General features: G+C 56.3%; 1 protein-coding gene across 5 annotated transcripts in view; it reads right to left on the reverse strand.

Annotated features, from left to right (window-relative positions):
• The window catches only part of SRC (SRC proto-oncogene, non-receptor tyrosine kinase), a 61355-nt gene extending 42275 nt beyond the window's left edge, over positions 1 to 19080 (reverse strand). For 4 of the 5 annotated variants that reach the window (XM_030826274.1, XM_030826276.1, XM_030826275.1 and 1 more), the window contains exon 1: positions 17509 to 17680. The gene's annotated coding sequence lies outside the window, so the exon portion shown is untranslated. Of the gene's footprint in view, positions 1 to 17508; positions 17681 to 18877 lie in introns of those variants that run through there. The other variant, XM_030826273.1, reaches the window with a different exon arrangement.
• Between the last annotated feature and the right edge of the window lie 2182 nt (positions 19081 to 21262).

A 21262-nucleotide genomic window follows, 5' to 3' on the forward strand; every position in this document is an offset into this window, starting at 1 on the left:
AGGGGCAAGAGGAGACACCTAAACCATGGTGGCCTTCCCAGAGGAGGGGGTATCTCAGCTGAGGCCCAAAGGCTAGGCGGTTTGTGAAGAGAGAGTGGAGAGTGTGATCCAGGCAGGTGGGACGGCTTTGACAGGGCCTGCAGCTGGGACCGCTTAGAGACAGGCGAGGGAGCTATATCAATTTCAGTCCTGCAGCCTCAGTTTCCTCAGCAGCAAAATGGGGGAAAGACTGGCACACGGGGTTGGCTCCCTCTTCCCTATACCCACTTCCCACCATCTCTCCCTCCTCCAAGCCCCCGCGCCCCCCTGAGGTCACTGAGGTCACTGAGAAGGAGGCAGCATCTAGGGACTGGTGAGTTGGAGGGGTTAGGAGGCCTCGCAGACCCCCCCACCCCACTCCAGGAACCATCCCAGAGTCTATCACCAGGCAGCCCCGTAACAGGGTGGGTAGGGCAGCTCACGAGGCCAGGGGGTCACAGCTCCAACCCCCAGGAGCTTTTGTGGGCCCTTCTCCTTGGCAGATGAGGAGGCTAAGGCTCAGAGAGGGGGCTGCCAGCCCTTGGTCACACAGCAAGGCCAAGGCCTGCCCTGGAATAAGGGTGTGGGCTGGGGGCAATGGCACTGAGGATAAGATTCTTGGGGCACCAGGCCCCAAAGCACTGAGCTGAGGAGAAACTGGAAGAGGAGACAAAACCTTGGGGCCCGGCCTGCTGAGGGCTAACCACCACGTGGCTGAGTGGAAGGCTTCCATCAGAATCACTGTGCGGCCAGGAGCAGTGGCTTGCACCTGTAATCCCAGTGACTCAGGAGGCCAAGATGGGAGGATCGCTTGAGGCCAAGAGTTTGACACCAGCCTGGGCAACAAAGTGAGACCCTCATTTCTACAAAAAAAAAAAAAAAAGAAAAAAATGTAACCGGTCATGGTGGTGCCCAAGAGTTCCAGCTACTTGGGAAGCCAAGGTGGGAGGATTGCTTGTACCCAGGAGTTTGAGGCTGCAGTGAGCTATGATTACACCACTGCACTTCAGCCTGGGTGACAGAGTGAGACCTTGTCTCAAAAAAAAAATAAAGAAATAAATAAGAGCTAACCTGGGCTTCAGCATCTCTACCTGCACAGAGACCCCAGCATCTCTACATCTCTACCTGCACGCAGAGACCCCGGCATCTCTACCTGCACAGAGAGACCCTCAGCAGCACCCTGCCCCTGCTCAGTGTCAGGAGAGGATCACAGTGAACACTGAGGTGGCAAGTTTTGCTCTCTCCCAGCCACAAGTCATCTTTCCGAGAGCCCCCAGCTGCCCCACCCCTGATGGCTGATGGCTGATGTGCCTTGTGGAGATGGCCGCCAGCCGGCCCCTGCCCACGGCACCCGCTGTTCCCTGCCAGCTGCTCTGGGAACACACAGTGCCCCCTCCTCCCCACCCACACCCATGCAGTATCTCCCTCCCGGGACACTGGTGGGCAGGAGTGCCTAGTGGCCAGGCCCCTCCACATGGCCCAGCCTGAGCTCCAAACCCACCCCCTGGCCCCGTTCAAGCCTGCAGGTGGCCTGCCCCTGGCTGTGTGGTCACAGGAAGGTCAGCTTCCCTTTACTCATCCATGAAATGGGTCTCTGGCAGGTCTCAGAGGGAGGAGAGGGCATCCGAGACAGGCCGGGGACAGTGATCATAAGATGATAAAAACGATCGACACTCCAGCCTGGTGATCACAGGACCAAGGCCAGACTCGGATGGAGGGGGCCTGCCGCAAGCTCCCATCCCTTGACCCTCCCTTAAACTCATAACTACCCTCTAGCCTTCAAGCCTTTGCACATGCTCTTCCCTCCCCTAAGCTCCACCACCCACCTCCCCTTTCCCTGCCCCACCATGAACTACAGTGCACCCTTTGGGCCTGACCACAGGCAGTACCTTACCTTGCCTGCCCCCCACAAGCTGAGAGAGGGACCGCCATCCTTTTCTGGGCTCACATAGCCTCCACCACATAGGGATTAAGAGCTAGACTGCCAGGATTCAAAACCTAGCTCTGGCCCTTCCTTGCTGTGTGACCTTGGGAAAGTTACTCCACCTCTCTGTGGCTCTACTGCCTCTCCTATAAAATAGTGATACACATCATCTACCTCAAAGGACTGTTGTGAGGATTAAATAAGTTTATATCTGTGAAGCACACAGGACTGGGCCCAGACCCTAGCAAGTGTGCCCTAAGTGTTTGCTATCAGTCAAAAGAGTAGGAGCAGCTATTCTTTTTCGAGCACCTACTATGCGCCGGGCCTGTGCTAGGCATCCTACTTGAATGATCTCACAATAGCATGACAGCAGGGGCTATTATGAACCTCACTTTATGGCAAGGAGGGGGAAGTCCAGAGATGTCAGTTGCACCATCAAAGTATATCTGGGAGAGGAGGGGATTTTTGCTGATATTAAGAAGTTAGGCCATTAGGTGGTGGCTCATGCCTGTAATCCAGCACTTTGGGAGGCAAAGGCAGGAGGATCACTTGAGTCAGGAATTGACTCAGGAGTGACCAGTTTTGGTAACATAGAGAGACCTCATCACTACAAATTAAAAATTTTAAAAACTAGCCAGGCGTGGTGGTATGCGCCTGTAGTCCCAGCTACTCGGGAGGCTGAGGTGGAAGGATGGCTCAAGCCAAGGAGCTTGAGGCTGCAGTGAGCTGTGACTGCACCATTGCACTCCAGCCTGGGTGACAGAGTGAGACCCTGTCTCACAAAAAAAAAAAAAAAAAAAAAGAGAGAGAGAGAGAGAAAGAAATTGTTAACTTTTTTTACATGGACTATAGTTTTATGGCTACTTTTTAAACACAAGAGTCCTTGTCTTTTAGAGATACACACTGAAATATTTCACACATGAAATATGATGCCTGTGGTTTGCTCTAAAATGACACAGGATAGGATGGGGTAGAACAGGTGTGGAGGAGGCGGGACTGGCCACGGGTAGTGGTGCTTGGCTCAGCGATGGGTTCATGGGGCTAATTCTATGAACATGCCTCCAGAATAGAGTGGGAAAAGCAAGATTAACTTAAATGATGCAAAGAAAAAAAAAATGCTTGGCCCTTCGACCCTCCCAACAACTACCCCCAGACTAAGCGAACAGCCATGCCCTGGACTAAAGCAGCAGCCACCGCACTGGTCCACCCGCCTCCACCCTCACCCCCCAGTCTGCTCTTCACACAGCAGCCACCTCACTGGTCCACCCGCCTCCACCCTCACCCCCCAGTCTGCTCTTCACACAGCAGCCACCGCACTGGTCCACCCGCCTCCACCCTCACCCCCCAGTCTGCTCTTCACACAGCAGCCACCGCACTGGTCCACCCGCCTCCACCCTCACCCCCAAGTCTGCTCTTCACACAGCAGCCAGGTGCACCCAGAACCCTCGTGTGACCCCATCTTGCTTCAAGTCCAAAGCCTGCGTTTTAGATGGCTCAGGTGCCCTCCCTGATCCACCCTCCTCTCCCTCCATTCTTCCCCTGTTCTTCTCCTTTCTCACTCTGTTCCCCTGGCCCCCTCCAGTTCCACCAGCACTCCAGGCTCTCCCCTGCCTTGGTGTCTCTGCACTGGCTGTTCCCTCCCCAGGCAGCTGCATGGCTCCTCCCTCTCCTCCTTTGTTGTGAGCTTCTTTGAGGTGTGAGGCCTTCCCTGGCCACCATCTAATTGCGACCCATCCTCCACGAGCCCGCCAGCAGGCCCACCCGCTTCCCTGCATTATGGATTCGTGGCCCTTAACGCCTTCTTACGGGCTGTGTGTGCAGTTTCCTTATTTGTTGTGTTTTTCTGTCTCCCCCTCTAGAATGTGAGCTTTGCAAAAGCAGGGATCTTTGGTTGGTTCCTTGCTATCTGCAGCTCTAGAACATTGTTGAGCACAGAAAGTATCTGTGAGATGGATAGACGGATGGATGGGCCTCACCCAGGGCCCTACAGGAATAAGAGGTGGCAGGCCTCCGCCCCAGATCTGTCCAGTCCCACAGCCTATGCCCTGCCACTGTGCCCTCCTGCCACCTGCCTGGTCTATCTCTGCGGCAGAGCTTCTGCCCACCCTGGCTTATACAGGGCAGAAGCAAGTCTAAGACAACTCCAGGCCCTGATCCCCGCCCAGCATGGCCCAGGCCAGGAACTGAGGTCCCAGGGGATGTTTGCTGAGTGAGCAAGGAGTGAGTGAAGAGTGAGCAAGGGGCCGTGCGCGGGCCAGGGCAGCCGGGACATGCCTGGTCCCGTGTCCGCGGCGCGAACATGCTTAGGGACAGTAGACTCAAACCGGCTCTGCCAGTGGGGCTGGGGTGGAGACGGCAGGCTGGGGCGGACACCGGCAGACATGGAGGGGTGCACTGGGGATGGGGCCCGCAGCCCAGAAAGGGCAGAACCCCAGCAGGGGGGCCACGGAGCTCCCACCAAACTCACGCCCTGTAGAGCACAACTGTCCCAGCCCTGGCCGCTCTTCTGCTTCCTCCCAGTCAAAAAAGGGGCCTTTATCAGACCCCAGCCCCTGGCCTGCACTGTAGGGGACTGGATCCCTTCCCAGTGGGACCTGTGCAGGGCCTGGAAGCCCTCCAAGGAAGTGTACTGCCTGGAAGTGGGTGGCGCCTGAACAGGGCAAGGAGAGGTGAGCCCTGGGTTGCGCAGAGACCACCCGGTACGGAAACCCTGATCTGTCCCAAGGTGCTGGGGAGCCTTGAGTGAATCCACGAGCCCTTCTGGACTCCATTTCCCTGCGTGGAAAGTAGTGTTGGGTATGGATTCCAGGATTGTGAATCTCAAGGTGCTGAATTACCTGAAAGGGGCCACTCAGCCCTCTAGCCCCTTCCCAAAGCCCAGCTCTGGGGTGACCACGGCCAGAGCCTGGGCCCACAGATATGCCCTTACTCCCCACAAAAACAACAGTAATCAAAATCCTCACTAACTACTGAACACATGGCGTATGCAGGGCATCAGGTCAGCACATCACACTCAGTCTCATCGGCTCCTCCTGCCAGCACTGTGGGGTAGGGACCATTACTGTGCCCATTTCACAGGAAGGGAAGCTGAGGCCCAATTCACATGGCAAGTTGGAGTTCAGGCCTCTTGGCCCCATCCCCGGGGTCACACTGTGCAGCCTCCATCTCCCTGAGACAGGTACTGTCCCAGGTATGCTCTGAAGTCGTTGGCTGGCATTTGGGGGGCACAGTCCATATTCCCGAAGTCCATAGCGCCCCTTGGTCCTGGGGAAGCTGAGACCTACCCCTGCCCCTCTGTGTAACCCAGGCCATGGGTGTGCCACTCACAGTCTCAGTATTCTCACCTGTAAAATGGGTAGAATCCTGCCAGCTTCGCCTAAGGTACATCCAGTATCTGAAGCTGCAGGACCCAGAGGACTCGGGCCAGCCCTCAGGGCCAGGTGGGGAAGCCCTGGGGCTGTGCATCTCCAGATGCATGTGGGGAGGGCGGACCACACCGACCAGAAGCCCACAGTTGTCTGTGAGGGGATGCTGCCCTTCACCACCGGCTGCCCAAAAGAGGAACAATGATTCCTCTTGTCCCGCTGTTCCCCAGCTCCAAGCCCTGTCAGTCCCACCTCCAACACGCTCTGAATCCACTTCCCTCCCTCCCACCACGACCACATCCCCAGCCAGACCCAGGCTCCTCCTCTCAGGCTGGCTAATACGGAGCAGGGAACCCTTCTGAAATGTCAGTTTGAACCCTTCGTTCCTGCTTAATACCACCCACAGTACCACACTCCTGACACAAAGGCCGAAGTCATCACAGGGGCCTCCAAGGCCCTCAGTGGCCTCCACCAACCCTCCCCTCACTCTACTCCATCCACACCGGCCACCTGCCCCTTCCCTGAGAAGCCAGCACACTCCTGCCTCAGGGCCTTTGCACCTGCTGTTCCCGCACCGGCAGCACACTCCACCCTCACTCCCTTGCCTCCTTCAGGTCTTCAGGACTCAGCCATCTGCTCAGACAGGCCTTCCTCAACCACCTGTTTCTTGATACACCCAGCCGACTCTGCTCTCCAAGTCTCAGCTCCAAAGCCGCTTCCTCACAGAAAGCCTCCCTCAAACCCCAGTCCAAGTGAGGATCTTCAATTCCTGCTTCCTAGCATGGACCGACCACAGCTCCGATGACATAACTCACTGTGTGAGAATCTGTCTTATGGGGATGAGGGCCACTTCTGTCTTCCCTATAATTTAATGCTCTGTGGCAGGTGTAATATTCAAAACAATGAACAGCTGGGATGCTTGGGTACCAGCGGGTCAGAACAGACACTGGCCAAAGGCACACAGCCTAGCATGGAGTGAGTACCTGATCATGAATGGATGGATGGATGGATGGATGGATGGATGGATGGATGGATGGATGGAAGAGCAAGCAGGGCACCCACAGTGGGCCTGGGACTTGCCTGAGAAGGTGGCCCGGAGAAGAGAAGGGCCCACCCAAGCTCACAGCCAGATGTTGGCCAGGGCAGCTGTAGCCAGCCCAGCCTCTCCTCCTGCACAGCCTGACTTTCGTTTCCCACCCTCTGTGTCTGAGGAAGCTCCTTCTCCCCAGGGGAACTGAGTGAAGAGAAGAGGCAAGCAGTCCCCTGCTCCCCAAGGACAGGGGCTCTCAAGCTCCATCCGCCCTCCACAAAGGGGCTTTGTCCTCTGTGCTGAGAGCCCAGGCTGGACCGGAAGCCGCCCCCCGCAGCCCAGCAAGTCTCAGTCCCCGAGCCGGCAGGGGCAACAGCTCTAGACACAGACCCACGAGGCGGGCAGAGTGCTGGCACAGCTCTTCACAATATCATTTCATTCTCTCAGGAGCCATAGGAGGGAAGCTCTAGTGTGACCCCCATTTTTGCGGATGGGAAAACTGAGGCTCTCAAAGGCCAAGGTCTGCCAGCCAGCAGGTAACAAAGCCTGGATTCTAATCCAGGCCCATCTGGCACCAGTGCCAACAGCCACGGCTCTCAACTCCCCCTGTCTAGAATCCAGACCCTCTGAGTTCAAGAGGGCAGAGGGGGTCTTTATAGAGGCAATCAGGCCTAGTCCTTCACCCGAGTTGGGGAGCTTTGCCCTGGTGAGGTTTACCTGAAAAGGAAGGGAGGCCGGGCCCTAATCCCAGAGCCCTTGCCCAATGCCCCAGGCACCTTGGGAATCTGCCAGTTGGGCTGCAACACGTCTCCACCACTTCCTGCCAGGCGGGCGTCTTCGAGGAAAGGATGGACAGGCAGAAGGACCCAGGGGCAGAGGCTCCCCACCCTGCCCCCCACCAGTCCCCTGTCCATCCCAGACTTGGCCATTTCCCCTGCCAGTGCCCCCTTCTCTCCAGGCCCATCTGTTCTCAGTGCGGCCACCAGGGCCACCTCACTGAAGCCACACTGACCCTGAGCCAGGCACTACCCAGAATGTGGGATACATTACTCTAGTCCAGTAGCCCCTCCTCACTGCCCAAAGAGCAGGGCCCCCAGGCCCCCTACCCATTGGCACGAGCCAAATGACCCAAGTCAAGACTCTATGGCTCCTCGGACCTCCAAGAGGAGCTGCTCACAGGGCACCTTCAGGCCCTTTGCCAAGCTCTATCTCCCCTCAGAGGTCCCTCCCATCCTTCCGGTAAGTCAGAGTACCTCCTCCCCCAGGAAGTCTTCCCTGACTCACACCCTCCAAGGCCCCAGGCCAGCCCCTACCTTTTGCCCCAGGGAAAGGTTTTAGATCCCTGTCTTGAACCCTAGCCTCTGTGGGCTGCCTTTACTTGGCAAAAGTAACTGAGCCTCTGAGGCCGGTCTGATCCTTCTCTGTCCTCCACACCTACAGCAAGAGTCTGGCCTCAATCTGCTCTGCTCTCATCACCCCCAGGCCCAAGCCTGAGTGCCTTGTGAGGGTTTGAGGCTCTGCCTGATCAGCCAAGCCACCTTCTAACCCCCTTGTACATGGCCTGCTGCTCCCCACCTCCGTGGCTATCCACACCGCCTGGCTACTTCCTACCCCCAGACCTTTTTGCACACGGTCCCTTCTTCCCGGCCCACCCTCGCCCTTCTTTTTTTTCTCATGAGCTCCTGCTCACCCTTTAAGACCCAGGCCAGGTATCACCTCCTCTGGGAAGCTCTCCTGGCATTGTGCTGGGCTGCCATAGTTCCTATGGCCCCTACCCCGTGGTGCCATAGGGAAATGACTGGGGTCTGTGTCTGGCTCCCCCAGAATATAAACTATGTCCCAAGTACATCCTTAGGGTTCCCAGCACCCATCACAAGGCCCAGATATCACCGGTGGATAATAGAGAGTCCAGCTGCCAACTCCCTACCCAGAGAACCCAGGGGCAGAGCCCAGGAGCCGCTTCCAGTGGCAGCACTGAGTCCTATTTTGCCCGCGATGCCCACAGCTCTAAGGTATGGGTGGAGTGGGCGGATGGGGGGAGCTCGCTGCAAATGGCCAACTGGTAACCAAACCCACTCCGTTTCTAAAACTAGGGCACAGGAGAGAAACGGGAACAGCAGTATTGTCCCCAAATAGAATTATGTCTCATCTGGTTCCGGGGCCTTCGGGAACACCTGGCGGGGTGGGGGTGGGGAGGGCAGGAGGCTGCTCCCGAGGCTTCAAACAGAAATCTAAAGTTTAGAGGGCCGGGGAGTCAGCATCACCCAAAATCACGACAGTTGGCGCTGAGATCCTGCCCACTTCACCCAGCGCCAGTCCAAATCCGCACATTATGGGGTCCTCTCCCACTTCACCCACCTGGCTACGGGGTGCTCCCCAAACTGTGCCACCTCCAAGCCTGTACTCACGTGTATCCTCTACCCAGGATGCTGTTCGCCCCTCCTGCCAGTCAGGATCCTACCCGTCCTCACAGCCGTACCCATTAACGGTGACACTTTCTATAAGCCTGGCATGGGGAGAATGAGTGCATCAAGCCTTCCCAACAGCCCGGTGAGGAAGACTCCTTACCCCTTCTCATAGGTGGGAAACCCAAGGCTCAGAGAGAGAAGCCACCACCCGGGGCACGCGGCAGCAAAGGCAGGCAGACGCAGTGATGTGGTAGGATCTGGGTGCTGGCAGCCACAGGGCACCCAGAAGGCCTGGTGGGGATTGGTGCAGTCTCCCAACCAGGCCCAGCCTTGAGGACTTGGCACAACTCAGGGACAAAGTCCACAAGGCACAGCCCTGGCCTCCCAGGCAGAATAAAAGGCCAGACCTCACCTCCCCGGCCCCTGCCCCTGCCTAGGGTGGCTTCTAAGAGACTGAGGAGACACACTGGCGGGATAAGATGGAACTGTCTCCCCAACAACATGCACAGAGCATGGCACAGATGAGAAAATTGAGTCCTGGAAGTCCGTCCCTGCAGCTGTTGAGTGCTGCCTCCAGGCCAGGCCTTGAACTAAATGCTTTATGGAGACGACCGTACCCAGTCCCCACCCCAGCCCCACCGGGTGCACACTTGTCTCCCTCATTTCTCACATAAGGAAACTGAGCCTCAGCGAGGGGAAGCAACTGATCCATAGTCCCAGGGCAAGCAGGCGGACAAGGAGGCTTCAACCCAAACTAAAGGCAAGAAATTAGGACCTTGATTGAGTCCCTTCCCAGGTTCTAGGCCTCAGTTTCCCCATCTGGAAAGCAGAATGCGCCCCAGGAGACTTCTGGCTGTGACATCACATTGTGACCTGGTGGATGCTATTTCCTTTCTCTCCATTTTCCCATCTGGATAACGGGGTGGTCTTTCCCTTCTTCCCCAGGTTAATACAAATTATAATAAAATAACAACACGCACCAAGCACTTACTATGTGCTGGCATTGCTGAGAGCATTGGACACAAGACTTCATCCTTGGAACAAGCCCATGGGGTGGGTTCTACCACTAGGCTCATTTTTCAGATGGGGAAACTGAGGCACAGAGAGGTTAAACTGACTCACCAAAGCCACACAGCTAGTGGGTGACAGCAGTTGGGGGTAGAGGAGAAGTCTCCCTGTCTTCACGCTGCCCAGTGAGGAACTGTGGGGAGGGCTAGAGGGCTGATCAAGGGTCTGTGGAAGCAGAGAAGGGCTCAGCCCAGATGAGGCAGGCAAGCCTGGCATGCCCAGGAAGCCCTGGGTTCAAATCCATGCACTGGATGACCTTGGGCAAGTCCCTTGGCTCCTGAGCTTCCTCTTTGGTGAAATGGAGCCAGGACCACTACCCCGCGAGGCTGCTGTGAGCATGAGACAACCATTTGCCTGGCACTGCAGAAGGGCTCAACTCCGTGCTGGAGGAATGAACGCTGGCTGAAGGGACCGCAAGGGCTCACGGTGGCTCATTGCTCCTTCAGGGTCCCAGGCATGTCTGGGCCTCCCTTCAGAAGTGGGAGGAAAACTGGCCCAATCTGCCTCTTCTCTGATTTTTAGAAGGAACCCTTCAAGTCCCTTCAGGGCTGTGTGACCTCAGGCAAGTAACTTTACCTCTCTGAACCTCCAAATCCTCCTTTTGACAATAAGTCATGCTTTTCACAGGGCTCTGGGAGAGGGGTTCCAGACTGAGGAGACGGGCTTGGTGGGGAAAGAGTCCAGTTCCATTTGCCCAAGCAGAGAGAGCCCCTGGCATGACCCTGACTTGAGGTCACAGTTTTCTCATCTGCCACACAAAGTTTATTACGGTGGTTCTGTCTGTCTCAGCCCCGCTGGTGCTGGGGATGCACAGAGGCAACTGCGGAAAGTTCTTTATAAACTGTAAAGGGCTGTGCCCTTGGGCGTGATGATTACCATATTCCCTTAGAAGCAAAAAGAATCCCATGACTTGTCATCTAAGGCAGAATGTGTCAGAGCCATGAGGAAGGGCAAAGAAGGGACAAGGTGAAGTTCCATGGTGGATGTGGGGTCAGTACGGACTCCAGGATGGAGCAAGGGATTCAGTGGGACCAGGAGGGTGGTCACAAAGGCCTTCTGAAGCCAGAAGCATCTCAGACCCTGGAGGGGTACTGAGAGGGAGGGCACACCAGGCAGTGGGAGCTGCAGAGACAAAGGTGTACGGCCCGATAATCCCGGTCAGGCAGGAAGATAGCTACAGCTCGAAAATGTGGGAGATGATCAGGGCAGGGCACCTCTAGGGGCCCTTGATGTGCAGCCTGAGCCCATCCCTGCCTCTCTCTGAGCTTCAGCTGTCTCCCAAAAACAAGAGCAGGAACAGCTCTCACCTCTCAGGTCAAACGGGCAAGGATGCTCAAATAGAATCCACCTTTGAAGAGAGGGACCCATTCAGTGAGGCAGAGGAGGGAGGCTGGGGTGAGGCATCGGGGCACTGGGAGGCTATGCTAGGTCATGGGCAGGCAAGGGCTAAGGCAGAAGCCAGGCTCAGGGAGGCTGGATGGAGCTGGCGGCTTCCAATCAATCCAGGCATCACTGCTCATCTGTCTTTAGTTAATCTTCCCCCCCACTCCCTTCCCCACAGAACAAGCCAACCACAGACAAAGGTGGCCGGTCACTGCCCTGGGGATTTCCAGATCAATTGGCCTGCAGAAGCCCAGGATTCCTGCCTCATCAGGGAATCACCTTTCTAACAGGCACTCATAAATATCACGCACTTCCTGAGTGCAGGCCCTGCACCCAAGCACTTGGCACACATTGGCTCATCAGATCTTCATGCCATCTTGTCAAAGTTGGTGCCAGCCTTGTCATCCCCGTTTCACAGATGGGGAAACTGAGGTTCTAAGCTGTACAATCATACACAGCAAACAAGTGGCCAAGCCACGATTTGAACCCAGAACCAACTGGCTTCAAAGGCTTTGCTACTTCCATTACCCTTTATGGCATAAGAATCCTTGAGCACCCAAGATCCCAGTACTCCAGGTCCGACTGGGGAATCCATCAGCCAGAGCTGGAACCCAGAGAGTCAGGGTCACCTGCCCCCAGCACCACACCCCTCCTATAACCTGGAAAAAGTTTTAGCCACGTTGGTTACACACTTAATAAGAATCAGATCCCCACAAATTACTCAGCAGCCAGAAGTCTGGGCTCACACCTCACTTTGTTGCACTCCTGTGGCCCCAGCTCTTAGCCTCTCTGAGCTTCAGTCTCCTCTTCTGTGTAACAGGAATAAGAGTTTGACTGCTCCCAGGATGGAGCAAGGGATACAATGGGTCACCTTATTATGACCCAGCTCAGAAGGGCATGACATGAAGATATCCACATCAGACAAGGTAAAAATCAAGGCCATGAATTTGGGCAAAGCAGCCTAAGAGAAGCTAATCAGACCCCGACAGGGAGGCCATGCTTCCCCAGGCCACTCCAGCTCAATTTCCACTCCCAGTAACTGGATTCTGCCTGTGCCAGCCTCATAGCCCAGCAGGTCCAAGCGTTCAGAAGAACCCATTCCTAAAGTTTCTCAATGGGTCCACAGATATCACCAGCCACCCACCATAGACATCCCCACCCCTACATGAGCACCAAAGAAGACTCCGCTGGGCCTGCCCCTGGAGCACTCCCCAGCTAGGATCACCATCACAGATCCTCAGTGGGGGGAGTCCTCACCATACAGATGAGGAAACTGAGGACCAGACAGGAAGGGATTTGGCCAAGATCATTCAACTTCGCCTCCCTTCTGGCTTCTCCTTTTACTCTGGAACTTCTCTGGGTAGTTCTAAGGGAGAAGGAGGACCAAACGGACCAAAGTTGGGGGAAAGTCACTTGCCCAAGGACCCAGAGCAAGCAGTAGGGAGATGGAGGTCTGGCTCCCAGCTCTGATATCCTCCCAAGTAATCTATCCCTGACTCAGCCTTACCAGGCTGTACTGTGGGAAGGAGGAGGCTGGCTGGCTGGGGAGAGTCCTGGATCGAAGACAACAGCTCTGCATTTTTCTCCCAGCTTAGATGACTTGCCCTGAGTCTTTCTGGCCTCGATCCCCCCATCTGTGAAAGGAGAAGGTCAGAATAGATCAAGAATGACAAACTCATGGCACACATACAATACTCTCTTATCCTCTGCTCATGGCAGACATGACTAATCTATCACAGCACTCTTTCCCATGAAGCCAACACTGAGCCTCAGAATGCTTCTCAACACAGCACTCTAGGCCAGGGGGATGAAAGCCCAGAGCCTTCCCTAAACTAGATAACATCTGAGTCCCCAAGAGGGAGGAGAATGGGGAAAGAAAAATATAAAATTGTCTAAGCACCCAGTAGATTTGAGCCACTGGGAATACATTAGCTGATTTAATCCTCACAAAGGAGGTATGCAGAGGCTGAGGTTCAGAGAGACTAAGTGACTTAGCTTTGGACAAACAGCAGGGAATGAGGCCTTGAACACAGGGGAGGCCTCTACTGGGTCTCCCTCACCCAGGAACAGCGACACGGAGCCAGCCACCAGGTGGGGACCTAAGGTACAGCCTCATACCATCCTCTTGTTAGCCTTACTAAGTACAAGCCCTAGGCCCATTTCACAGCTTCAGAAACTGAATCACAGGACAGGGCATCAGCTGCCAGAGGAGGCAGGACTTGAGCAGGTGCCTGGCCCTCCCCTGCCTCCACTGATGGAGTCCCTAATGTGTGCTAAGCACTTTATTTCTGTCCTCTTGGGACATCCTGGGAACCATGACTCACTATCCTACTTCAGGGATGAAGAAACTGAGGCTCCCCAGAGGAAGTGGCCCCCAGGAGCTCAAGGGGAAGCCAGAGGGGTTTCCCTTGGAGATAAGGGGTGGGGGCCATGGAGGGGAAGGAAAGGGCTACGGGAATCTGAAGGGAGATAGAGATGTGGGGACACACACCGAGGCAGGAAATGAAGCTCCAGCAAAAGGCCCAGAGCAGGGAAGTGGCGGCCTTTTTCAGTGGCTCTACTGGACTAGGAGTCCAGAGCCCTACAGCCAAGGCCTGGCCCTGTCACTTGGCAACTGAGAGACCCTAGGCAAGTGACTTTCCCTTCCTGGGTCTTAGTACTTACAACCGGAAAATGGGACCAATTGCACCAAAGGCAGGCTTCGAAGAAGCGGGGCTGGGCTAGACGCATGGCATTCTCCCCAGTTTAGCCTCTTCACACACAGAGAAGGTAAAGAGAGGGCAGGGCAGGACTCAAAGTCACCCTGCACATTGGCGGCCTTGGCTGCCAACATCCTCTCCTGAGCCAGCCCTGCCCCAACCAGCACCTTCAGACTCAATGAGATCACCCAGGCAAGGGCTTGACCACAGAGCCGGCAGGGCCAGACCCAGAGAGGCCAAGTGACCTGTCCAATGCAACAGCGCAAAGCAGGTCCCATTTGCCAAGTACCTACCGGTGCCAGACACAGGGCACACAGCCCTCCTTTAACCCTAATCCAACAAGGAGACATCTATTGTCCCCATTTTCATGACAAAGAAACTAAGTCTCTCAAAAGATACAGTAAATGATCCAAAGACACACAGCAAGTGGGACGGTCGGAACATAAACCCAGGCCTGTCTGACTCTTGAGCCCTTACCAAACCTTTGGTCCCCATCTCTCGGGCTGACCTCTCCCTGCTCCCCACCTCACTCCCAGCTTCCAGACACTCGGCATTGCACTTCCCACACCCCCGGCTCTCATCCTCTCCAGCCTTGCTGCTAGTGAACTCCTACTCCACTTCCAAAGCCCAGCCTCAAATACCCGCTCCTCTTGAGACCTGGTCTAGGCCTCCATAAAATTTTGGAGTCCAGCCTACAGATCTAGCTCTATCGTCAGATCAATTTCTATTGGTCAGCTCTGTACCTCTGGCCTCCAGCTTGGGGCTGTTCACACAGGGGACACCAATCAGCCCCCTGTGTGACGATGAAGGCCAAACTCCTCCCCAGGGCCCACAAGGCCCCAGCATGGTCCAGCCCTGCTGATACACCCCCTCATTCTACCTCTTACCCACTCCCCTTCATTATGCACGCTCCAGCCTCACAGCTTCTCCCACTGATTCTCCATGACAGCACATGTCTTGGCACATACCTCAGGGCCTTTGCACATGCACTTCCTGCTGCCTGGCAAGCCCTTTCCCTAACTCCATGCCCGGTCAACCCCTACACGCCTCCTTCAAGATTCCTCTGTACACTAGGCCTCTCTCCCTGAGCCCTTATCATATCTGTGATTATATAGTAACTCAACTGGCAACTTGCTTGCAACGTTGCTCACCCTCCAGATTCAAACTTCTGGGAGGCCAAGGACCTGTTCCCAGGTCCCCAGCAAGTATCCAACCAGGCTGACCACACCCCACCACCCCGGGGCCCCTGGGAAGGGAAAAAAGAGCTCCCTCTCCCCTTCTTTGCCAAGTGAACTCTTGCTCATCCTCAGCTCAGGCCCTGCAACCTTCTAGAAGCCTCCATGACACCCACAGCTCCCACTCCATGCTAACCCCAGCACAATACTGCTCAGCTCGAGTTCCAAGTTCCTGGTACACAGCAGGTGCTCAATACAGGGGTCACAAATGCTTATACATGGGGAGGTTTGAGAAAATGGGGTCAGCTGAGGACCAGGGAGATGGGCAGAAGGTCCCTCAACAGGTCACTGAGCCATCTCCTCTCTGGTTCCTGGGGCTTGGGGGAGCCAGACATCCCTCCACCCCACCCCCCAGGTCACAATCAGAGAAGCAAAAGCAGGAACCAGGCTGAGCTGTGGATAAGTCATGCTCCAAGAAGAGCTAGGGGACAGGGAGAGAGAGCCAGGGGCCTTCCTCCTAGAAGAGATGGGCCTAAGCTAAGCCTGGCAGGGCAAGGGCAGATAAGCAGCACCTGGAGGAGAGGGCACTCTGGGAGGGACACGGTTTAGGAGCAAAGGCCCAGGGGCACGCGGGAGGGCCTAGGCAGGCAGTCAGCTGAGAGAGGTGACACACTGTAAATCATTTCCTTGGGTGGAAAGACCACATCACCAAAAAGGCCTCGTGGCTTTCATTCAATCCCTCAGCAGAACAGTCTTTTCCGACACTGCTGTGTGCACAGTCCTGTCTTGCGAACCTCCACTGCCCCATCACTGGAGGGATGCAAAGACAGCCAGACTGTGGTCTCTGAGGTCTGGGCTTTCATTCCAGCTTCCAACTGTATGGCCTTGGTCAAGTCACTTCCCCTCTCTTAGCCTCAGTTTCCCCATCAGCAAAATGAGGATAAACAAGAATCCTTACCTCCTAAAAGGTGTTCAGTAGATGTTGGCAGCTGTCATTACCATTGGCCCAGTTTTATACGTGGCAAAACTGAGGCCAGAAGGGAAAAGTGACTTGCTTACGGTCACCCAGCTGCTGGCTGGCAGGACGGTGCCAGGGCTATTTCTTTCTCAAGTCACCAACCCATCCTCTTCTAGAATGAACTAGCCAACAACCTCACATCTCACCCATCTTTCTCAGCCAATGTGTCCAGTGAACGATTCATTTATTGAGCATCTACTACACGCCAAGCCTCTACCTGCAGAAGCGCTTAGAATCTTCGCCTGAGGATTCTCATTTCACGTATGGGGACTTAGAGGGGCAATCTCTTGGCCCAGGTCACTGGGTGAGACAAGAAGCCTCAGTGCCTTGATTCCCCAGCCAGGGGGCTGAGAAGAGGGTCTGCAACAGGACCAGCCTGGCCCACCCTTGAAACCAAGTCTGATCCCAGATGCACTGTGGCTGTGGCTGGGCCTGGACTTACCCCAGGTGACCCAGCAACCACTGCCCCAAATTGTACAGAGTCCATGAAGTTCAGGAGGCCTTGCCCAGGGGCACACACAGGCTCTGTCCACTCCTAAGTCCACCTGAAGGACGCAGGGGCTGAAAGGATACCACACAGGTGAGCCCCTTCTGTTCACCCCATCCTTCCACCAACCCAGCAATTCCAGCCAGGCCCACCTGCCACCAATGAGGACCCCAGCTCAGAGAGGCAGGCAGTTGTCTGAGGACACACAGCAGGGCAAGTGGCAGCCCTGGTGGGGACTCAAACCCACCCCCAATCCCAGCCCAGGCAGACAGGTGGACCTGGCCCGATGGCCAACCCCAAAAACTTTTGCCAACTTCTGAGCTGGCTGGTGGCTGGGTCTGCTCAGGGGCGAGGCTGGGGGCTGTGGGCAGTGGAGACCAAACGCAGTCTGGCCCAGTCCCTTCCAGGCCGGCAGCACCAGGCCCTACCCGAGGCCCCACGAGGGCAGGGAGGTCCTGGCGGTTCGGCCTGGCGCCCTGACCCCGGGGCCCCTCAGCCCCCCCTGCCGATCCCCCCACCTCCCACCCTGGGCCGGGGGGGCGCAGGGCCGCGCAGCCCGGCCGGAGGCGGCGCCGACTGACTCAGATTTCAGATTTGGCCTAGACCTGGCCCGGGGGCTAGGGCCCAGCTCGCTCGCTTCTCTGGGGGATCCTATGGGGAGCACGAGCTGGAGGGGGACCCCACGCAGCCAGGACCCCTGCGCCCCCCCTCCCAGCCCCCTCCCCCTGCGGCATCACAACAAAAGGCCGCGCCGGGTATGGCCCCGTGCGCCCGCCCGGCGCTCGGGTATCGCGGCTCGGCCCGGGGGGGTGGGAATTGGGGGGTGGACAGGAGTCCCCGCCGGCCCGAGATCCGACGCCAGGGTGGTCCAGGGCGGAGGCTCCCCCGCGCTGGCCGGGGCGGGGGGTCCGCGGAGGGGCGGGGGGCGCTCACCTGGGCCGGCGGGCGGGCGGGCGCACCGGCAGACGGACGCACGGGAGGGCGGACCGCGGGACGGCCAGCGGGTCGGGCAGACGGCGGCCTGGCCGCTCCGGCTCCCAGGCCGGAATGGATTCCAGGCCGGGAGAGACAGATCGAGAGAGAAAGGGAGGAGGAGGAGGAGGAGGAGGCGGCGGCGGCCCGGGGAGGGGAAGAGGAGGGAGGGAGCGCGCGAGCTGGGAGGAGGGGCCCGGCAGGCAGCCGGGAGGAGGAGGAAGGAGGAAGCGCGCGGGGACGGATTCCCCGCCGGTGACCCGGGAGAGACCCAGGCGCGGCCCTAGCCGGGGGTCCGGGCGGGGTGGGGGACACCGGGCACAGAAGCCCCGCCTCCCACTCCGCCAGGGCGCCCCACCCCGCGGGCCCCATCCGCCCCCAGGCCAAAATGCCCTCCCCAACCCATCCACCCTCTAACGCCCCAGATCCGCCTCTCCCGAAATCACGATTGGTAATAATATCAGCGGGCGTGGAGCGCCCGCTCTGGGCCAGGCGCCATGCTAAGCTGCTCAGGTCGACTTCAGGGTTTAATCCTAACCACCACCTGGCCTGAGCGGCGGAAGATCGCCCCACTTTACAGATGGGGAAACTGAGGCACTGACGAGAACCAGGCCTTGGACTTTAGCCTTGACCTGAGTTTCTCAAAGTAGGGGCTGGGGCAGGAGGGACAGGGTGGGGAGGAGCGACATTTATTTTAATAGTTATGGGTTCATTTTAAGTGCATAAGGACAAAACATCCCTGGCAGCCCATCGGAAGTCCCCTAGTTCTGGTTATTACTGCTTAGGAGGGGCTGACCAGGGCGTCTGAGTGGCAATCACACTTCCAAGTAAGTAAAGAGGCTAAGTGCCTCTGAACCAGGGCAGGAAGTGTAGCAGAAAAACGGGACATTGAGGAAATGCTGCTTTAGGCCACAAAGACTCCCCTATCACCCCCTGGTGCAGGCTCCAGGGCTATCCTTTTGGGGCTGGGCACCCCACCCTTGGCTCCTCACCTGTCCTGGAATCCTAGCACAGGGAAAGGTGGGCCTGGGTCCAGCTTTAAATATCACACCTACCTCCACGTTCCTTCTTTGAAAGTTCTCCCATTTCACAGATGGGAAATTAAGGCCCAGCCAGGTCAGGCTTCTATTCCCTGGGCAAAGGTCCCTGCTGAGAGGAGCTGGGAGGAGCACCCTAGAATGTGGAAGGCAAAGCCCTCTGGGTACAACATACCTTCCAGAAGACCAGGAATGAGCAAAGCCTTACTCTACACTGATACTAGGTTCGCATCTAGGCTAGCTGCCCCTCTGCTGTGGGGTGGACAAATCGATCAGCTTCCCAGCCCCCTCACCTGTAAAACCGGAGTGAACATGGCCACAGAAGATTCCTGGGAAGGTTGGAAATGACCAGTGTGAGGATGGTCAGGTTGTGCTAGATGAATAGTAGCTCTTGCGGTGATAAACTGAGGCCAGAGGGGAAAGGGGCTGCTTGAGGTGCCACAGCCAGTCAACAGCAGAAGCCAGCCTGGGCTGGTGAAATGGCTGCACTTGTTTGCAAGGCTGGCTTAAAGATTAACCGCAGCTTCCCAGGGCTTAGGGCGGGCCCCCGGCTGGAGGAGCAGGTTTCTCAGCCCTCTTCCATTCCTTAGACATGTCTAAAGGCCTTTACTGGCCATACTGGGCTCCGGGGGGGAGGCAGGGACATTCACCCAGTGACACGCTGGAGCTGGCCCTTACCTACTTGCAAGAACCGACTGTGCTCATCTCTTCCCAACTCCATATTCAAGAATGTCACACTGGTAGCTCCAGGTCAGCCACAGTGGGAGTATTTACCCCTTGGACATCGGAATACGCTACCAATCAAGCCTCTTTTTTCTTCCAGAGCTGGCTGTTCAATATGTACCAGCACATCACTAAACTCATCCCCAGGAGTTCAACAGAAAATTCTGGGCTTTTCGAGAACTGGGATGACAGAGAGCTTAGAAGCACAGATTTTGGACCAGACCCAGGTTCAAGTCTCAACTCTGCCACTTTGCAGATAATGTAAGAAGCCTCAGTATGCCAACCTGCACAGTGGGCTAAAGATATCACAGCCCCCAGAAGATGCACGTAAGGATGAAATGAGGTGATGCCCGCTCATCACAGGTGAAATCTCATTCTCATTCATACCCTACATGCTCTTATCAGAGAGGGGACAACTTAGACAAGTAAGGGTTCTGCAAGCACAGATGCAGCTTCCCACCTGAAGCCACCGCCGACTTCAAGGGCCTGGCTCAGCGGCTGAGGTTCTCAGGAGGATGTGGCCAGCACAATGATTTCATTATTGTGCGTTTGAAGCACTCTTTATTTTTAAACACCCCTCTGGGCTTTTGCTAGGCTGTAACCCCTGCCAGGAAGGCTCAGCCCCTGTCCCTGGCTACCTCACCTTGTTCTTCAAAGTCCAGAGTAAACGCCACCTTCTCCACAACATGCTTCCTGACACGTCCTGATGGAGGCACATGCTAAGTCCATTCTGAGTGTGTCTGTCCCCACCCTGAGGGCAGCGACCAAGGCCTGGCCCATGCCCAGCACGGAGCAGGCACTGCCCAGTTGGCCAGGCAGCACACACTGACTTGGGACCTGCAGAAAAGAGTTCAAGTTCCAGCTCTTCCCTTCAGTGACTACGTGAACCTGCCTTCTCTGGGCCTCAGTTTACTCATCAGTAAAATGAGGGTAACAACTCTGGCAAGTTCCAGGATTATGCAGTTGGGAGTTGCGGGTCTGGCCTGGTGGATAAGTGACTCTTTGTGCAAATTATTTTGCTTAAAACATTCTTTCTTGGTAAAGCAGCAACTCATTGCTTAATTCCTGCAAATCATCATTAATGGACAGCAAGCATTTATTGACTACCAACTGTATACATGGCCCCAGGCCAGTCTTAGAACACCAACAGGAACCACTACCCAACCCAAAAGCACCCAGCAGATGATAGATGCTACTGACGTCAAGCTGGTTGTATAGTCCTCTGTCTCCAGAAACCTCCTCTTTCCTCCTTCCCTCAACCTGGGTGGGCCAAAGCCACAACTGAGGGCAGGGTGGAGGGGGTAGGGTGAGGCCTGGCCCTCCACGACTGGCAGTGAACCCACGAGCCAGAGTTGTCCCATGACATGGGATCAGAGGTGCTGCCCACACCACACCTAGTGCCCTGGTGACTCTGGCTCAATGGTGGCTGATCTGCCATGCCCAGCCCCAGCCCATCTCACCCTTGCTGCAGCAACCAGGAAACTGGACCCATCACAGGCCTCAGTGGGAAATTCCAGAACAGTTCTGCCATTCTCCACATGGTGTGCTGTGAGTGGTCTAGTTGAAGCCACTGGGCTCAGGGCTACAGGAGAGGGTGGGTGGGGGATGGGCTCTAGCCTGAGTCTGTGGAATGGGCTTGGCACCTCCCCTGGCACTGCACTTCACAGTTTACACAGAGATATCATGCTGTGCAGGCCCTGGTCCCCTCCCCTCCTCTACCTGCCTCCTGCTGTCCCTCCACAAGCAGTCCCTGTCCTGAGGCCTTTGCACTTGCTGATCCCTGTGCCTAGAAGGTTCCCCACCCCCTAGCCCTTGGCTTGGCTGCACTCATCCTTCCTCCTGCAGTGGTCATTTATTGAGCATCTACTATGTGCTAGGGTCTGTGCTACATGCTGGGATACAGCAGTGAAAAAACCAAGGCTGGTCTCTGGTCTCTAACTTAGAGGAGTCAGGGA

Source organism: Nomascus leucogenys, chromosome 13, assembly GCF_006542625.1.
Source record: "Nomascus leucogenys isolate Asia chromosome 13, Asia_NLE_v1, whole genome shotgun sequence".
In the NCBI taxonomy this organism is placed as follows: Eukaryota; Metazoa; Chordata; class Mammalia; order Primates; family Hylobatidae; genus Nomascus; species Nomascus leucogenys.